Source organism: Zosterops lateralis (genome assembly GCF_965231275.1).
Source record: "Zosterops lateralis genome assembly, chromosome: 10".
Lineage (NCBI taxonomy): Eukaryota > Metazoa > Chordata > Aves > Passeriformes > Zosteropidae > Zosterops > Zosterops lateralis.
The window spans coordinates 10,450,793-10,471,693 of record NC_139770.1 but is presented as its reverse complement, the minus strand read 5'-3'; the positions used below and the strand labels follow the sequence as shown (position 1 = coordinate 10,471,693).

Genomic DNA, 20,901 nt, shown 5'->3' with positions numbered 1-20,901 from the left:
CACTGTGGGATCTGTCTTTGGAATACAGGTAAGCCCAGACTTGACACAGCAAACAGACCATGGAAACAGTTTTGTTTATTTTAACATGTACTCTTGACACACCTTAGGAGAGCCATCAGCTACCTACCCTTCACCAAAACACTAGAAAGGAGCTCAAGCTGCTGCTGCGGTAGCTAAACTCAACGTTGGGAATGGCTCCAAACATCTCTCTGGAAACTAGCGTGATAAAACTTCTGCTGAAGTCACACAGCTCTCAGGCAGCCCAAGATGGGCTATCAGGAAGTGGGACCTATCTCAAACCAACCACAAGCTCCTCGCCAACAGATTCCCATCAGCAGCACAGCACCAGTCATTGCCCTCATCTGGGCGCTTGGCCATGAGAGAACGTTGGAAAAGCCTTTTCCATTTTTATTCTCCCTTGGACAAGTTCACAAATCACCACTGCTGGAGATTAACTGCCTTCCCTCATCGATAACCTGAGTAGGATTTGGACCACTGACAAGATTTCTCCTCATCCTCCAGACCAGCTTATGCACCGTCCCCCCATCCCAAAGCTAACAGAGTTTGTCATTGGGTCTGAGTGATCTTGGCACAAACAGTAATTCTTGTCTCTCTAACCAAGAATTTGGAAAAGCAGCCCTTATTGGACAGGTATGTCTGGCTGAGATTTGTGATCAGATGCAACGCACGGTACAGCGTGTGACCTGGAGAGATATTACCATCAGCTAACAGCAGCACAGATTTCTTTCTTCCCTGTCCCTCATTAGCCTCAGAAGCTGGCCTTGCCAGCAGCAGTCATGCAAGCTGAGACAACAAAGCACATTAATGATGGGCCCCATCATGCTCCATATTAATTACTGTAGCTAGTAGTAAACTGTTGGTTATAAATCATATTTTGATAACCTGCCCTTTCTTTGACAAGTGAGCTCCAATGTTTAATGTTGCACTTAATCCTCAGATAATACCCTAGGAGTCCTCACTGTGCCCAGCAACAAATCAAAGCAACCTTCAAAAGGCTGGCACGGGTCCCCTTTTCCTACACACTCCAACCTGAAACTATCCCATTGCATCAGCTTTGTTATAGGTCAGATCTAAAGGCTGAGTTGCCAAAACCAGCGGCACACTCAGTTCTCAAGTGCCCACAGGGCTGCCCCAGCACTTCTCTGGGCTGGCAAAAGCCATGTACAGGATATACAGGTGTCCCAGTCTTCCAGAAATGCTGCACTATCACAGCGCTCTGCAGGCTAAAATAGCAGGGCAGCAATCCCCAGAATATCCCCACATTCAGAAGAGTGCAGGACTACTTCTACCTAGGACTGAAATAGTCAACTAAAATCTATCCAAAGCCATCATATTCTTATTTTTATTTCTTTTTATTTCAGTGACATTTAGCTAGCAGAACAGCTGTTAGCAAAGGTCTAGGAGAGGTGGAATCCTATTTTCTATATAAAGAATTATGTTTTGGAGGAAACTGCAACTCGACAAAAATACCTATTTAGCAAAGTACATTTTAAAAAGTGAGAAAATACGCTCTGCTTTTTCTAAGGTAGCAAAAGATCCACCATGGCTCATGAAAATGAGTCCAAGTCTTAGGAACAAAGATATAAAATTATTTTGCAATGTACGTCCAGGAAAATAAGGAGAGATGTGGTCTCTAAGCAGCATTGGGCAAGACCCTTCTTTGTCTCAGCCAGATGTGCCCATCACCTCCCACCACCATCAGAACACGTGAAAAAAACTCATCTTGGGCTTCCCACAGAGCTGTTCCAGCTTTTACTGGTAACAACTGTCTGGCTTCAGAAAGAACTGGGTCAAGCCTGACATAGTCAGCACCCTCCTTTATTTCACTCTGAAGGCACAACACCACACTAAGCAAGAACAAGATACTGCACTTGCAATTTACAGTGCTAAAATCCCAACAGCTCAGGAAAAAATCAGCAGTGGTAACCAAGAATCCCATCCTCTCCTCCACAGTCGGATGTGAAGCCCTGCGACTTCACTCCAAGCTGAAAATTAAAAGTGCTTAAGTAGTCAAGGGTTCATTCTTGTTCTTCCACCACTGGTGACAGATGGTACATGCTATTATTAAATCTTTAATTCCAGCTTATAATAGCAGTTGTATGAAACTTTCTGCCCTAAGACAAAAATTCACTATTTTTATTTGGGGAAAAAAAGCGGAAGTCTTACAGTTAAATAACTTTTCTCTTTTAATGATTTCTTTTAAAATTTTGTAGCATACTTCTCCTAATTGGAAACACACAGAAAATAGGATATGGCCTATTAGTTAAAGGTCAGTGCACATTTAGCCACCTCTTTTGAAACTGACAGTATTGTCATGACAGCCATAAAAGCTGCTTTGAATTTTAGTTCCCTAGAAAGTAAATATAAGGAATCCCAAGGCCATAACCACAAGTGCCGCAGCTCTTAACACTGATCTCATATTCAGCTGAATGTGTGCTGCAAAAGTGGGATGGTAAATCTTCAAAATCAGCTCATCTAAGGGAAGGACACAGTAATTATTCCCCAGCCCACTGCCCCCAGCATGTTCCACAATGCCTTCATTTGATGCAGCATTAACAGCAGAAGTGTTTTATCCCCAAGCATTTAGTGTGGGGCACTGTGGGGTTGGTGGGACCATTCAGGGGGGCTGCTGCAAACAAGTATCTCACACTACTGTATGTTGTACTTCGGTTTGCAACTGTTCCTTCCAATTCCAACTACCAAACAAACATTCTCTCTCTTTTTTCATTTTTTTTTTAGGAATCAGTTCAATTAATTTGTACCAATTTGTTTCTCTATCAATTAGCCAGGGCATAGGGGACTGACTTTCAGACCCTCTTCTAGTGCCTTAGATGTAAGGGGACAGTGTAATTAATAGATGTCAGGTACAGTGCCCCTTCCTCCATTGATTTCCTCCTACTTAGGAAACACTCAGGGAGAAAACAATCACCCCTAGCTGTCAGGGGCCTCCACAAAATCCATAGGCTTGGATTCACAGGAACTGCTAATCATTTTGGATGTTGAGAAAGGGGAAGGCAGAGTCTAATCTTTGTAAAGCAGAGGAAATTTCTTATTAACTGCAACACCTGAGTGTACTTCAAAGGAAGCTTACAAGAACAGAAAAGCTTTCAGAGCAAGAGGCAACTCAGGAAAACCCCTTTGGTCCCAAGGGAACAAGGGAGATGGGAACACTCCCACTGAGCTCAGAGTATCTGCATCGCTGAAGCACCCAAACCAGGGACTGCCTCAGCCACCCCAGTTTGCTCCCCTCCTGCCACACCACATCAGAATCATCACCTTTCCATCACAGACAATATGGGCTTCATCAAGGTGTCTGGATATAATGTTAAACTTTGAGGAAAAAACAGCATTTTATGACTTGGTAACTTGGTTATATTATATATATCCACCTTGGTTATTTCCTTTTAAGGTTTAATTTTTCCATCTCTTCCATAAAATCCTCAAAAAAGAAAAACCAGCTTAAGGTATTTTATTATTTCCACCACCCCACAGTTCTGCCCAGGAATGCACAGCTAACAAACCACGCAGGACCAGTATTTGTCCAAAGCTGGTTAAAATATTCTCATTTTGCAAATGCTAAACCTCACTGTACATACCACACAAATCAAAAGCACAGAAAGACGACAATCCACAAGTATATCAGGCAATCTTGCTGGATATTATGCTCACCTTTGCACAAGCAATAAGCATTTTTTTACTGTACACACATACTCAAACCCAAAAATGCCTACCCAGAACTGCTCACTCTTACCTACTCCACAAGGAACAGAAGACCAATTCTACTATTTGCTGAGTCTCTCTGGAGAAATAATGGCACTTTGGCAGGGCAGCCTGTTTAATAAGAGATGATGGGGAGAGAAAGGTTCTCCAAGAAAGGAGATGTCAGTGCATGCAGCCAGCACACTGCAAATGTCGTATTTCAAACCAATATAAACAACAAATTATTACATCTCTCTTTAGAAGTCAGGGAACACTCCTTATGCAGTGTTTTCTTTAAAATACTGCCCTGTGTAGGCAGCTAGACAATCCAGTGACCTGGCCTATGACACAGAGACGCATAGGGGAGAAAAGACAGAGATAAAAGCTGATCTGAAGCAATACCACATGCACATGGTCCTGCACCAGCACCCACCAGAGCACACATCTGCTGGCAGCTCCACCCTGCAAGGGCTGAGTGCCTTTCCCACTGGAAACCTTTCCGTGATGCTAATCTACTACAGAAGGAAAATCACTAGAGGAGGACACCCAATAGCTTCCAGCCAGAACACAACATGCCTTCAGCAAGACTTTTGATTTTCACAGGCACACACTGAAGTTGTTCTTCACAACAAAGAACAGCCTGTCTGTTGCATAACTAACCTTAGGCTGCATTAGATAAGTTGTGCCTTCTCACAGATCAACTGACCTTAAATAATGTCCCCAGTGTATTCAGAGCCAATAGGTTTCTCTTTTAGAGTTCAACTGACAGGTCTTCTCCTTCCAGCTATTTCTTCAGAAAGGCACACAAAGAAGGTTGCAAGAGAAATCTCATGCTTACTGTTCCAAGAGCAGCTTTCCAGGCCAAACATGAAGGCCAAGATCTCAGCTCCAGAGCTGCATCTCCCTTTGAAGGCTTCTTGAGCACTTCACTGCAACAGCACAAGTGAGAGCCTTGGCAGGATGGAACTGGGGTTGAAACAGATGATAACTGGAAAACTCAGTCTGTCTCTGGAAAGCTTGCTGCACTTCTGCCACTGAGTCAAGACAGAAGGAAAACAGCCAGCCATGCCAATGAAACACTGCTTTGTATTCTGGGTAAGGCAAAACAAAAGTCTGGTGATGAGGAGCTCTCACATGTCATGCAAGGGTCAGCAGCAAAGGCAAATTCCACCATGGCATTTCCGTTCTGTCGCCCAGCCCATTGCTGTGAGTGGATACAGCAGAATCTTTCACTGCTTGTCCAAAAATGGAATTTAACATAGCTGTGCAGCATCACCCCACTGCCACATTCCACTCCAGAGGAGGGATATCAGTCCCTGCACAAAGTTGAAGTCACAGGGCACTGTGTAATGGGCAGGTGAGATCTTTTTACCATTTCTCCAATCCTCATCCTGAGTACGAGGTGATGCAGGAGCTCTGCAGCTGTCCCAGAGGTAGAAACACGTGGGAAGAGACGGAGACAGTGTCAAATCAAGCAACTCTCTGCACCCCTCCTGGCAGGTCGTTTCATTGTCATTCCTTGTCATGTTAGAAACAAAATGCTCTGCAAAGCAGGCATTTTGGGAACACAGGTACCAAAGCAACTCCCCAATAAATCCATGGCAAAGGCAGAGGCACTCAAAGCCTGGCTGTTTTCTGACACTAGCTTAGCTGTCATACAGACTCCTCTCAAACATCAGTTTCCTACTTAAAAATCAGGGCCCACAGGGCTTCCCTTCTAGGTATGTGTTGCTCCACTCATCCAGCTGACACCAGGACAGCTACAGCACACATACCCAGCAATTCCCTGATCTTTTCCAATGGAGCACATTAGAGCAGAAGCCCTGCCTCACCTCTTGCAATCAGCCAAGCTGAACTTCATTGATAAGGCTGTGCCCTACAAAAGAGCTGTGCTCTTCCACATTCAGGACATCATCACCTCTAGCTGTGAGCACAAGAGCACAAATCATAAGATTGCTCATGCCAGGAGAGGTCCACAGCTGCTGAGGAGCTTTCTAGTAAATCCAGCCCTGATGGCAAAGGAAAGGGCTTGCAGAGCAGAGTTACAGGAATCTATTCCTCCTGCATTAGTCAACATATACGAATACATCCTCTTGCTTCATTAAATTTTAATTGGAGTACACATGAATAGGCTTCGCTGGTTACTTAATCAAAGGGAGTCTGATTACAAGGTGCTCACATGAAAAGCTAGAAAGCTACATCCTTCCTTGCTTTTCTTTTGGACTTTTTTAGGCATCCATTGTCAATTTCTTCAGGTCAGTGACATTTTAAAGCTGCTGCAAAGAAACATAAAAAAGCAGCCACAAAGAGTAAATAAAGCACTTTGAAGGGAAATAGGACACAGATCATTAGCCCTGCATTCCTCTTTATTATCCAGACAAAAATTAAATGCAAAATCCCAGAGCAGATGTTGCATTAGCAAACTGATCAGCAATGCTAAACACAAGGATGGCTTTGCTGCTGTGTGTCATGCATGTATGGCTGGACTGTCTGCAGCTTCATTATTTTAAGTGTCCTTAAGTGTCTGAAACCACAGCAGACCTGAACCTATAAAAAATCCTACTCATAAACTTTGGGATTTCCTCAGTAATCACATTCTCTGCAACACAGATGCTTATTTCTTCACACACACTTTCCCTGAGGTTAGAGAAACTTTGCATGTACTTTCTTGCCTGCCTAGAATGGCACAACCATCTCCCAAACTTCTTCCTCACTAAAACCACAAGCTGTATGACCAGATCCTCAACTTCCATAAAATCCATACAGTTAAAACAGCTTAAACTGACTGACAGCATTTTGCACTGGCTGAAAAATCTACCAGCAAAGCAACTCCAGTTGCACGAGGCACAGCTGGGGATGGGAGCTCAGTGCCTGACTGCGTGAGAAATAAAAAGCAGCTAATGTTGTTCTGCACAACTCTGTTTGCTAAGCAAATCAACAGAAACAACCAAAAACAAACAGACAAGGGGAAAAAAAAAAAAACTTTCAGCAATTTAAAATCACAACAGACAACTTACTGGCCTTTTCCTGCACACTTGCTTGAAAGTGTATATATTCTGTACAGTGACAATTTCTGGCAGCCAGGGACTGACACACTTTCTAAGGCAATGTCCTAATATTAGAAAAATTTGGTCATAAGCTAAAAACGTTACAGAAATAGCATAGGATCATAAGTTACGAGCTGAGTCAGAACTCTATCTGCCACTAAACTTTTATACTATTTTATTCTTTGAAAAAAAGCCCATCATGCTGTGGGTTTTTTTTTAAAAACAGTTTGCTGCTGCCATCACTTATGAATTAGAATGAGCCTTTGTCAAGGGGGAAGAAGGTAATTTAAAATGGCAAAAATCAATCTGCAAGGAAGCAAAGGACACAGATGCCCTCATATACCACAGCCCTGTGTGTAGTGAGCCCTTTACTAACACCACAGCCCCTCTGAGTGCCAGTTCTGGAGGGCCAAGGGGCTGCCTCTTCATCAGGTACATACAAGGATTCCTCCATCAGAACTCCACGGATTGTACATGGTAGTTACAGTGCCCTAATTCCCAGGAATCCTGTGTGTACAATGCAGTCTCCGGCATAAAAGCATTTTATTTGCACTCTGTACTTGTAAATCACTGGTAAATAATTAACAGACAGCATAAGTATGTAACAGAACTGAGTCACAGGTGTTAGCAAAGGAAAACTGCTATAAATGGATATGTCACAGCAATAAGCCGCCTGTTCACCTGTTGGGTGCTGGAGGAATTAACGATTTAGTTTTTGTAAATTAACCCCTAACATCCAGAACCTTACTAGAAAGCCCACCCATATTCCTTCTCTGCTATTTATGACCGTGACTTTTCCTCCTTTCACAATTTGGACAGTCTTTAAATGAAGAAACAATTAAGTTTCCAAGGCTTCTGATTGCTGGGTAGAGCCATGGGGTCACACACAGGTCCATTCATTCATCCCAGGGAGGGAAGGGGAGATGGGAGCAAGAAGCCTTGCCCAGCATCCCACTGGGAGCTGCCAGACTTGCTGGCTGCAGCAGCAGGAAAGGATTTCTCAAGTATGAACTCACAAATGTAGCACAGGAGGAGACCCACCCTTTGTTCCGTATCTCCTCTTCAGTTTCTCCCTCTTTTCCTGCTGCCCCTCACATCCTACAGACTGTTTCTGCAAACAGCCCAGGAGATATTCTTTTCCCTACATGTAGCAGGAAGGCAGAGAAGCAGAAATCCTCCTGCCAGGTGTGACACTGCAAAGAACTGCCATGAAGGCTCTCCACACTCCTTAGATCACCAAAGTTATTTGGCATCACAACATTTCAGCCCCAAAAATGCAGTCCCTGGAAGGGCAGGAGGCAGAAGCCTGCTAAAACAACCAGGGATGGAAAAAGCACAAGTCCTCAAAGAAAAGTGAATGACCAAAAGCTGCTCAATCCAAGGCAGTGCACTGAGGAAAGTAAATCTTCAGTGTCTTGCCATTCTTTGCTGTGGGTCCCTCAGACAGATCCTTTGCCTCGTCTGCAGCTCTGCCTGGAAACAAAACCCAAAAAGGACCTTTTCTGACAACAACTTCAAAATGTTTAAGCTCATTTCACCATGTTTGGTTTGGTTTTGAATACAGTAACATACAAGCAATGAATTCCTGTTTTGTTTTGTTTTTTTTTTTTAAAGTACAGCTCCCATAAGCTAAAAAAGTAAATGGGAGTACTTTGCTTCCTGGGGTATGGAACTGGAACATTTTTCTAGCACCTAATAAAACATTGTTTGGTTGATACTAACCATTAAAATATGTGTTTCAAGTCATGTAATGTTCCCTGTGAAATTTGCCTTTTTGCTCCATGAAAAAAAGGGCACTGAAAGGAATCCTGCAGCCATAAGGATCTCACTTAATTCATGGAAGTATCATTTTAAAAGCCTCACAATGTGATCAAAGCACTGTTGAGAACAGATGTTCCAGGCTTTACAAATTCCAGCATAAGTATTTTTTATGACATTTATCACTGCTAAATTCTTTCAGCCATATTTTTCCTCACAAGAAGCGTGTAGGCACTTTCCTCCTTGGGGAGGACATGTTCACATGCGGCATGGTCTCCAGTCACAGACCCTTTTCTCCCAGCATCCCTCCCCATCCACACTGAGGAGAGCTGTGCAGTGTCACCAGCAGCTACGGTGGTAGCCAGATCCCAGCAGAGCTGGCCATGGTGATCCCCACCTCACAAAGGGAATTTAATGCAGGAATCACAGTGTCAATGCTCAGACTGTCTCAACCCTTCACACAGATCCTCCCACAGAAAAGTCATTGCTCCACTACCCTGACACCAGAGTACAGCCCACAGAGCCCTCCATAACCTGTCTTTTTGTTACCAGGGCATGCACTATCATCAAGGCCACAGCAGGCCACCGCTGTCTTGACAAGCTCTGAGCAACCTCATCCCAACTTAAAGCCAACCGTGCTTTGAGCCAGGAGCTGCACAAAAGACCTGCATGACCCTTTCTGCCTAAAATGTTGGATGATCATAGATCTCAGGTAGAAGCCACATGGACATGCCCTCAGCCATGTCAACACTCCAAGAAAAAAACTTCCCTGGTCCTTCAGCTCCTTCCATGGATGTGGGACCCTCTGTCTGTGCAGAGGAGCTAGAAGGGTGCTTCCCTGGCTGTAGCAGAAGATACTCAGCATTGCCCAGCTACAAGGCCAAATGCAGGCAGGAGATGCTCAGATGCCTTGTGGGCTACTAAAGCCAGAAGAGCTGAGCCAGAAGGAGCAACACTGGGGAGCTGTGCAGGAACCTGCTTGTTCCTAAGTCAGCAGCAATGACCCCCCCATTCCTCGAGGTGATCATGGAGGCAGAGAGCATATATTTCAACTGCAATTCAAATCACAGTCAAATTTCAACCAAGAGCAAAGTTCCCACAAAGTTTAGCTCTCCACAGTCAGTTTCTGTGTATTCATAGTCTCAGGAGCATCACCAAGTTCTCTGTTGACAGAAAGTCTAAACACCATGCAGTGCTGGGCAGTTTCATGAGAGTGAGCTGTGTACCAACAAAAGACCCACAACTACCCCAGAATCTGAAATTTATCTCTGAATAACATTGGGTTTTTTACCCCTTTCAAAAAAAAGGGATCTGAAACAAGCAGCTCCTTTCAAATTTCACACATTCGCAGAAGAGGGTGTTTGTGAAGAGGACCCCACAAGCACATCACTTCTCTAATGTGTGCCCAGTTTAGTTTCACCTGTCTCCATGTGCTCCCTTCCCAATTCCTACAACCTGCTTACACATCCTGTTTCACTATGAACACAAGCTTCTTCCCTGGGGCAGCAGGGCTGCCTTCACTTCTCCTCACAGTGAGCTTAGACACAAGTCAAAATGGGAGCAAAAACACCAGACAACTTTACTCATCTGGCTTATCCAGACTGTGATCCCAATCAAGGCATCACCAGGGCTGTGGCAGATCCTCACCTCGGGCTTTGGGTACCCCCAAAATGACAGAGCAACAGGCTCACAGTTAAGTCATCCATCAAGAAGATGCAAGAGTGACCTCTGAAAAAGCAGCACAAGGCAAAGGAGGTCTCCCAGGACAAGGAAAAATAAGGAAAACACGTGAGAGGAGAGGCACCAACGTTGCAGTGACAGGGAGGATGCTGAAGGTGAGCACGGATCAGGGGAACAAGAACAACTGAAGCAAAGGCTGAAGGATGTTGGAAGAGCAAACACAAGCAAAAAGAAGGTCTGTAAAAAGCCTCTACCAGCAAAGGAATCACAAGCAATCACAGCAGACACAGAGTTCTTCCTCTCGCCAATTCCATGTGCTTTTCTTGATGGACCTCCTAGTCTTAGGACTTCTTATGTTGTTTAAAACTCATTTACTTCTTCATTTATGAAGTTCAACTTTGTATTTTAAGTACACACAGGAAATATGCTGAAAATTTAAAAACTCACACAAAATCTTGCCATCCTGGCAACAGAAACTTTGCATGTGCAAGAGCAAGTGCTGGCACATAAATGCGTTAATTCACACCTACATTACAGCTTTTCAACAAAAGGACTGTTCCCCCTAAGAGTCCTCAAACTGAGAAAAGAAAGGAGGAGGAGCGTACAGCATTGTCACAGACACAGGCCATGCTCCTCTGCTCCAGCCTCAGAGACAACCAACACTGATTTCAAAGTCTGTTTTCCTGCAGGTCCTGTCCAGTCCCTCCCCTCACCTGTAAGAACATCACCCCAACAGCTGCATTGCATCCTGGGCTGCTGCCACCTCTGGGGTGTGAGCCTGGGCCACCCCTCCCCTTGCACTGCCCCAGTGACAGTGACATCAGCCACGGACAAAGGACAGTATCTTCAGAGTCCAGGATGCAATGAGGCAATTTTAAAAGGGCACTACATCCAGCATCAGAACTTAACAGAATTGTTCTGCTGAGTTATTAATGTCACAGCCCTGCTCCAGACCTTAGTCTGTTTTGTTATCTTGCCTCCCCACTCCAAGTGAATTTGCTGGGTGCTTTTAAGAAAGAGGAAAAAGGTGGTGACCAATTCTCAGGCCTTCTGATTTAGACACTAAAAGAGAAAAAATATTCCTACATTGCTTCCCTCTTGTTTTTCTAAATAAAAATAATGTATAGTCCTAACTGGATAATAAATATGCTCAAAAGCTGTCCTTAAGTAAAAGCTTTTGATAACAAATTGCCTGTGCTAACCGCTATTTTACTGTTGAATTTTTTATTGTTGCTTAAGCACTGCAATTATGCTAATAAGCCTGAGAGGATGGTACACTAAAGCATTGAATGTGACAGATATAATACTCAATAAAATGTTAATCTTACCTGAAAATTGGAATCAAACAGCCTTATTAGTATTTATGGATATGGCACCTCCAACATGTTTCTCTTAAGAGGAATATATATATGCAACAGATATTTCCAAATATACCCTACTATTTCTCATGCCTCCATAGAATTTAATTCCAGGTGGCTATTACCCCTGCTGCTAATTGCCAGTCCCTTTTGGAATGAGAAAAGAGAGTGCTGCCTTCTGGGACATACAAAACTCCTGCACACTGGAGGGCTTTTCCTTTGCCACCTGGAGGATGGCAGCTGTCTGTGGGGATGGGGACAGCTGTCCCCAGCTCTCAGCACGGCCGCCAGTCTTGTGAGAGCATGCCACCACACAACAAAGGCTCTGCTCTGCCACCCTCTTAGCTATTAGCCCCATATCCTCTCCTTTTATGTGCAAGGCAGGTAAATCCAGCAAAGGGTTCAGTTATTTACAGGTGCTGGAGAAATGACTTCTGGATTTTAAGATGGGCCTAAAGATAAATTTATTTCTCTTACTCTAAAACTTTTCTGCTGGTGCTGACAGGGAACCAGACCCATCTGCTTCACTGCAAGTTACAGCACTGCTGATTTGGACCAAGAGCTGCTGAGCTGTCACAGGGGTCTGGCATGGAGGTGCTCTGTGACTTTCCACATGCTGCATTGCTTTTTGCACCTTTATTTCACCACCTAGTCCCAGTCTGCTTTCTCAATTGGTGGCATAGTTTTTTTCACCACAATTAGGCTTTCTCTAGGGGGATTTTTTGGCCAAACCCATGGGTCTCAGACCCAGCCTCAGGGATCCACTACCATGAGCTTCCTGTGAATAAAAATTCAAATGGTCTTCAGCACCTTGACTTTCTCATCTACAGAAGGAAGAAAAAATAAACTCAGAAGAACCACATGCTTCAGAAAAACTATACTTACATTCATGATCAGGCTCTAAAGAGACCATTTGTACACAATGGACTGTGTAGCTTTCAAGGTTAATGTAGCTGCAGGTTAATGCCTAAATAGCAGCTGGTGGTTTCCAGCTTCACTCCTCATGCTGCTCTCACCCACAGAAGTCAATTCTGCTGACTGGACAGCAGAAACATCAATAACCACCATGGTATTTCCTGATAGTAAAGCAAGATTCTTACCACTGGATGATGCATGCTTCCATGGAGGCAAACATTAGGTGGGAGATATCTAGGAACTGTTTTAATGAATAGTCACATCAGGGAAAACCCAACTGGCTTTCCATTGAAATCTGTGATTCCCAAAGGGTTCAGAGATCACAGCAGGTAACCCACAGGACATAACTCAAAACACCACAGGACACTCATGTCTCTCTTTAGCCATGCTTGCAACCCACAATGGCTTGCACTGAGGTCAAGGATGGGAACAGGGTGGCTTTGCAGGACAGAGCTCAGAGCAGCTCCACAAACCCTCATCTGCATTGCAAGGAGAACAGCACTTGGGAAAAAAAAAAATCAGTTGCTAAATCAAGGGAAGCTACCAAATGACTGAGCTGGCACCTCAAAGAGTCAGGAGATGCATCCAGGGCTCCTCTACCCCAAGCAAGCCCCAGCACGAGATGCCAGACACCAAATTTCAGAAGCAGACAACTGAACCAGGCACACAGCTACAAAGTGCTACAGGACCACACAGCAGCCACTCCCATAGAGGTGGCAGGACTCATCCCTGCCATGTTAAGTGAGTCATGTCATTATTTTCAACCCTGCAAGGAAATTTAAATTGAACTCTGGCATATTGCTTTCTTCTGCTAAGCAGCAGTGCTCAAATGTTAACTCCAGTCCTGACAGGCATATTTATGGACTATTCTTTGCAAATAATCTTACCCTGACCAGACCAAAAGGCCAGAACCATCAAAAAGAATAACATAAAAAAAAAAAAAAAAAAAAAAAAAAAAAAAAAAAAAAAAAAAAAAAAAGCACAAGGCTGGAAAACCATCACTACTATTGGCACAACCCCTCAACTTATTAACCGTCCTTGCAACAAGGTGAATTACAAGGTCTTAGATTTGTTTGATTGATTGAGATCAAAAGATCATGGGGGAACACAGTCAATTGTATCTTTCCACGAATGCATTTTGTGTTCAAGATTTAAGCAGATAGTTGCAGGAATTTAAAAGCTCAAGAGGAGGAAAAAGAAAAGAGAAAAAAAAAATGTACAAAGGTGACTTCAGAAAGGCATCCCTTATTTTCTTCTTGACACCATCTGCATTTCTTAAAGCTATTTGCAAGTTTCTTCCATGTCTCCATACCCCTGAGAAACAACAGCTTATCTCTGCTAAGCAGCAGACGATAAGGAACAATATGACACTGGTGTAACTCCAGGGCAGACACCAGTGTTTGCTGACATTATGGATGAAATGTAAATTTTAGAGAAACCAAAGTCCAACAAGAGGTTGAAGAACTTTGCGTTGAATTGTAGATGTCCTACAAGATAAGACAAGTATCTCACTGATCTTCTTAACTGGGCCAAGGAAGACAAAGCACCTGTACATGCCTCTTGTCATACGATGGTTTAGAGGCTGCCTGAGCCCAGGCTCCATTTGTCATTGGCAACTTCCAGGGAAGGGATGAAGGAGGAAGAAGCAAGGGAACTAAAGTAGCAGCCATCTTCAGGACATAATTTCAAGACCTAGCTGGTGAGCCAGCATTTTTAAACTCAGGAAAAGCCTGCTGTGTTTGCTGTCAAGACAAGACAAAGAAACACAATGGAGAACATGAACAGAAGAGCCAGAAAAGAAAAATGAAACTCTTCTCCACTTCATCAGCCCTGGAAAAAGAGTGTTTTGCTCAGTATACCTATATTTGTAGCATTGTGTTCTCATGTCACAATAAAGTAGATGAGATTAAACCCCTGAGAGTAAGAGTAAATCCCTTACATGGACCATGGAAGAGACACAAACTCCCAGAAACTTACTACAAAGGAGCCAGAATTGATACAACTTCCTCTTTTTACCACAAGTTTACACTGCATGCCAACAACAGAGGATTCAACCTCTTCTTTCCCCTTAGCTCATACTTCCCTCCAGAATAGCATCACCATTCAGTAACAAAGACACTGAGCACTGGCATCAATTACTGCTGCATCAGTTCTTCACCAAACCATGCAGCTCATGCTGCAGATACACTCCGCTTTGGCTTTCACCTTATCAGCTTTGAATAAGGTTGCTAAGAAAAGAATTTCACACATTCCCATTTCTAATCATCAGTGGGTTAGTGGGACTCTCCAGAAGTCATCTAGTCTGTTTTTTCACCACATGGAAGGACTGATTCTCCTGAAAGCACATCTGCTACTGCTCTTCCAACTTGTTCTTAAACCTTTCTATGACTGAAAGGTTTGGAAACTGTCTAACCTCCTGGGGGGATCTAGTCCAGCACTCACCTATCCTTAATGCAGATCATTCACTGACACCTCAGCTAAATTTCCTTGCTGCAACTTAAGTTTATAATTTGTTTTATTTACAGTGGACAGATTTAGCTTATTCCCTCTCCCAAGTTCACTATTTCCAAAATTTACAAGTTGAGGCAGAGCTGCTTGTCCTCTCTTTGCCCAGTCTGCTTCTGCTCAAGCACATTCTCAAACTCTGTACGTGTATGTCTTTCCTTACCCCAAGAGAGCAGGCACTTGGATATCACGAGGCTGTTTCAAGGGAAGAGGGTCACTTCCAAAGGCTGATGCATTCAGGCACACACAGTTACAAAGCACTCTGAAACAAGAAAAATAGATTTATCTTCAGGATGGCAGGCTGAGTCCAGTCCAGGAGTAAAGGAAGTGCAATTTTCCCCACCCCATTATTTAGCATGCAAACAGATCTTCAAAAGCAACATCTCTGACTGTAGCTACATCATGTACCACCACTCGGAGCTGGCCATGTTTTCTCTGACAAGCACCAGAAGGGTTTGAAAAATCCATGTTGTAGGAAACAAGGTGTTCATGGACTTTGCAGAAAGTTCTACCAACGTATAAGCAATACCCAGCAGATCAGATGGCTCTGACTCCAGAACTTTAAGCTCTGTGACAAAGTACAAATTTTAATGTTACCACTGGTGACTTTATTTACAGCGTCACCGACACCAACAGAGGCAAGATTTCCAGTCTACTCAGATTTAAATGTGTGTAATTATGGGAGAGCTCCAGAAGGTAAAAGTCAGGTCTGATGAATGGCTTTGGTATTCACAACATACTCCATACCTCCTGATCTTCAGGATGTTCTACCTAGTAAAATGAAATCTCTCATAGACCCAGGTGTTTGGTGACAATGTAGAAAGGTAAAAAAAGGATTTACATGAGCAGCGTTCAGAAACACAGAGGAGCATGCTGAACGACAAGAACATCCCAAATTTCATGAAAGATAACAGGCAACAAGGGAGAGTGGCAATGATACATTTGCCATCCTGCTTCTGGAGGCTCCCAGAAAAACAGAGTTAGATGATAGCAGACAATTTGCAACTACATCACCTTTCAGCAGTAGATCACCTTTTGCACCCCATCTCATCTAAATTCCTGTCCCTCCTCAGCAGGAGCTGCTCCTGCCCCCAAAGGATCAAGTGGCTTTGTAACAAATACGCCTTTTCCGATGCCTGAAGCCAAGAAACACTCAATTTGTCACCTGCTGTGAAAACAAGATGCTTGTTGCACATCTGAGGATGTGCCAATGCAAGAACTCAGTGTCTTGTCTTTTGCATGGATCATCCATCTGACTGTACCTTTGGCTATTCCACTTTGTCCATCTCCAAGTTTCTGCCTGGGATGTTTTTTTTCATCCTTTGTAATCCTACCCAGCTGCCCTGGGCTTTTGCTTTCCTTCATCACTTGCACTCTTAGTGCCAACACTTACACTCTTGGCCAACACTTACAGCCAGCCAGCCCAACTGCTGTCAGCACAGGAAGGCGACACACTCCTGTTTAGCACTGACTGGATAGCAGAAGTGCTGTTTCCAAGGCTAAAGAGGAATACCTGCACCAACAACATCCCTAAAGCAGCACACAGTAGCTGAGGAGACTGAGCAACAAATGCCTGAAGGTGAAAAACTCAAAGTAATCTCAAAATGTGTGTTGGACAACTGATAAAAGACTCTAAATGCATGCCCATCTTTAAGGGTGAAAGTAGCTCCAAGGACTTCAGCAAGATCATCTGCAGCATCAGACACATTACCTCCCAAAATACTAGTGAGATAAGAATGTTTAGCAAGAGATAGAGATATGAGGAATGCTTCCACCAAGAAAATACACACATTTCTACAGCTGAATTACAACAGCTGTTGAAAATCATGGAGTAGCATTGAATGGCAGCCCAGGACAGGGAGCCAAGACAACTACCACATGCAATTGAAACTGCCAAGGGATTAAGTTAGGTCAAATGTAATTACACAAATTGGATCCTGGCCAAAGTACTGGCTTATTCAAGAAAATTAAAAGAGGTGTTCAAAAGTTTCAGAGATTGAGTCCTCCCTCCTGTTAATTATTTGGTGAGTCAGTCAGTGAAGTCTCAGTACTCTGGGAGGCCATCTGAAAAAGGGGAAAAAATGAGGCATAAACTTGAAAGGCATTAGAAGCGATTAGCAGAAGCCTTTGTTCTCCATGGCAATCCTGGCTGCACCAGTGCGCGAAAGCCTTTCATGTCCATGCTGAAAAGTGGCCTCAGTTCCTTTGATACTTCTGGGAGGAAGCGTTTAAATTTACAAATATCCCGCTGACAGAAGTTACAGACAACAGTCCAGGAACTTGTGCATAACTCAGCCAGATCATACCCAGCTCTGGAGCAGGCACTACTCCTGCTGAAGGGAGAAATGACAACAAGACACAAAGTTCACTGACACGTGGAGCAATGTCCACTCAACATGCTAGTCATGTATGAAAGCCAAGTCATATTGGAAAGGAGGTTGCAGCCATGTGGGACAGTGGCTTCCTCACCCTCATTCAGTATTCAGAAGAGGGAGAGCATGCAAGGCAGGCAATGGTAAGGAGACCAGAAAGGAAGCATTGTGGTTTGGCAGCTGAGCGTCACTTGGAAAGATTAGATCCTGTTTATGCCTCTGCCGTAAACCTTCTGAACGATAAGAGCAAAGTCACATATATCAAATTTTCCCACATATTTATTGCTGTGCTTTTTGTGGCTGAATAAAGATACAGAAGGACTATGTCCAGAAGAGACAAGAACTAGACAGCAGGGATTGAGATTCTGTGTTCAACCTTTAATCAAGACTTGTACTATAACCATGTACACCGCAACAAAACATGAAGTTTTCTGAAAAAACAGGCCTTGTAAGTCTCAGTTTTGGCACCTGAAGGAAGTAGATGCCTATGCTACCTCTGTTTCTGGGAGTCATCATTAGGATACACTCATCGCTGTCTTTGAAGCGGTCGGATGCAACAGTAAAAGCAGTATGGAATTGGAGATTAACCTTTTTTGGGTAGCTTATTCAGTGCAATGTTCAGATGATGCACATGAAACAAACCATTTTTTGACTGACATGAAAAAGAAAAAAAACAGGCAGATGAAATAACTATCTTCTCAACAAGTGCCATACACGAGGCATGTCAAGTGACATGGCTTCATCTCACAGTGACAGCAGGTGAACACGCAACTGAAGCCTCTGCCATATTGATTTTATGTGCTTTTTTCTTTTCCCTTTAACTTTTCATAAAACAAGCCAGGGAAAGGCAGACATTTCACAGCACAGATTGGTGCAATTTGTATTAATGGCCCAAGCACGGATGCAAGCAGCAGCTTGCTTCTCTTTGTGTGGAACAATCAACAGGGACAAGTCTGGTGGGACAACTGCTACCACAGCACACCTTGCTTCAGCCCAGCAACACCTACCCCTCCGGTGGCTTCACAACAAGCAGGGCAAGAACTAAGAACACAAAAAAAATCTCTGCTGTCTTGCTATGCTGTGCAAAATCCAGGGGCAAGCAAACATGGAAAGAGGTTGCATTCTGTGCTGACCACACACAGGCTCTGCCATTCTTCCAGAAGGTAGTCAAGAGCTCTTCCAGATAGCAAAAGCACAAATGTCTCAAATTCCTCATTCCTTGCACTCCTCTGACAAGGTAATCACTCCTTTGGAGTCCTCAGGCACCACAGAGATGACAAAGACATAGATTTCTTTTGCAAATAGGAACAAAACAGCATGGCAGCTCTTCCCATTCCTCCCCAGCACCTTCCAACCAGCCTCCTCTGAATCAGGACCATTGCTTGCACTGGAAAGACCCACAGGAAAAGGCAGGTCAGATCCAGAGCCATGACATGACCAGTGCCACATGTGGGCACCACCACACATCAGGAGAAAGCGCACAGGGCTGATGGTGCACACACTACAAAAAAATAGATTTTCCAGCACAAAACAGGGCAGTCTGAAGAGTTTCATTCCAAAGAGGGACCTACTGCCATGTCGGGCAGGTGTGCAGGGGAACATCCCCCTGTGGCAGCGGCAGTGATTAACCAATACTGATAATGGCCTCCAGTGCCTGAAACAAAGCATGAAGAAACAGCACAGCAAAGACTAATGCCAAGTGGCAATAAAGACAGAGGCAGGGCTGTTGTTCAAATAAGATTTTTTTTTTTTTGCCTAGGTTACTCGTTGTTAAAAAAAGGTTCTGCATGCAGGGACATCCTGTTCACTATATTAAATTAAAGGGATGATTCAAGAGGGAACAGCTTTCAGCAGGTGGAGGGGGAAAATCAATTTCAGGTTGCTATGGACAACTGGGCTGCCTCGTGTAACAGAGAATCGGATTCAGCTCTACAAACCTGAACACTAAACATTCCCTCAAATACAACACACACATGCTCACTAAATTAATGAATACAATAAAATACAGACTTGTGTCATCTCCCAGGTTTTTGGCTGAACGAGGGACATGCCCAAATCTGCTAATTGCCGCTAAACACAGGACTAGAGTTTGGCTCAGTGATGGCTCTTTGACTGCCAGTCCAATACTTCCTTACAGGGGAAAAGCTCCCTAACAGCCAAATAAACCAGAGCAGAGCCCAGATTCACCTTGCTCTGGGCCCTTCGATGGGCTCTGGGCTTGCAGTGGGATCTACCACGTGCTGCTGATCCAAGCTCCTGAAGAACTCAGCTAGAAGGGACCACAAACACTCAGCCTGAGGCTTTCAAGCATGTCCTGGCTGATACTGGACAGAGGCAATTTAACCTGCTCCCAATCCTTGAATAGCCTGAATAGAAACAATTCCCTCCACCTGAGCAGCTGACCTATGGTCACAGCTGCCAGTAGGAACCTCACATGGAGGGACCACCGGGGACAACATGATGGCCATGGTCCAACAGGTGTCTTCTCCCCATGTTTTGCACTGGAATAATTTCAAACAGGTTTTAAGCACCTTCTAAACTCCCTGCAGGAAGAAAAGCCTTGATGAGAGAGACTGGAGCAGAGATGAGGCATCTGATTCTTTTCCAGTAGCTGTTAAGAAATCAAAGAAATCCATCTAGATCAATCTCTCCATGAAGGCAACAGGAAACATTCCCATCCCACGATACTCTAAGTCTTATGGAGCAGTTAATGATTTTCCAATGAAATGTACCATCAAAATATAAGATTTTATTAGCAAAATCAATGATGTGTGCAGAGACAGTCTCTCATGTGTCTTAAAAAAAAAGTCCATGAATAAATCTGACAGGAATAAAGAACATTGTGCAATTATTACAGCTGTTTTACAGGATTCTCTAATAATGACAGCCCATACTTCTGGTAAGACACCTTAAGGCAGTACCAAAAAAAAATAAATATATATATATATATAGAAAGAAAGAAGCACAGAATTCCCCTACACTTGGAAGGTGCATTTTGTTTATTAAATTCCTTTTTTTTTTTTCCTCGACAAGATGATAACATCCTGGAAACAAAACTACTCCAATCTTAAAGAAATATTTACTGGTCACCTGGTTTTTTTTCCTTCTCCACCAGTTCAGTGTTTCACTGGATTAGAAAAGCAACCAGTGGAAATTTACACCCATTTAAACTCAGCAGAAATGGAGGCAAGATAGAGAGGCTGCAACTTTTCAGCACCCACAAAACTCATGGTCCTAAACCATGTACACAGGTCAGGTACCTGCAGCATCCAAGAGTCCTCTGCAAGCAATACACCCATCTAAGGACATAGGAATGGAATCCGACTAGCTTGCCAGTCTCCTCAACTGGCAGGTATCATCCACATAAATACCACCATAAAGAATTCAGATAGTCAAACCACTAAGGGACCCCAAATCCAACATTCACCAATTCCACGACCCTATTTTTTGCGGAGCTCTGGCTAATAAACAAGGAGCACCATTAAGTTGCATTTATAGCAAAATGCTCAAGAGTGCACTGATGTGAAATAGTGCCAAAAAAACCCA

At 43.7% G+C, this 20,901-nt stretch overlaps 1 protein-coding gene across 8 annotated transcripts in view; it reads right to left on the bottom strand.

Annotated features, from left to right (window-relative positions):
• Positions 1 to 20,901, bottom strand: part of LPP (LIM domain containing preferred translocation partner in lipoma) — a 334,290-nt gene that overhangs the window by 256,036 nt on the left and 57,353 nt on the right. For 7 of the 8 annotated variants that reach the window (XM_083868545.1, XM_083868547.1, XM_083868544.1 and 4 more), the window contains one exon: positions 15,147 to 15,245. The exons of the other annotated variant lie outside the window; for it this stretch is intronic. The gene's annotated coding sequence lies outside the window, so the exon portion shown is untranslated. The remainder of the gene's footprint in view (positions 1 to 15,146; positions 15,246 to 20,901) is intronic. 8 annotated transcript variants of the gene reach the window in all.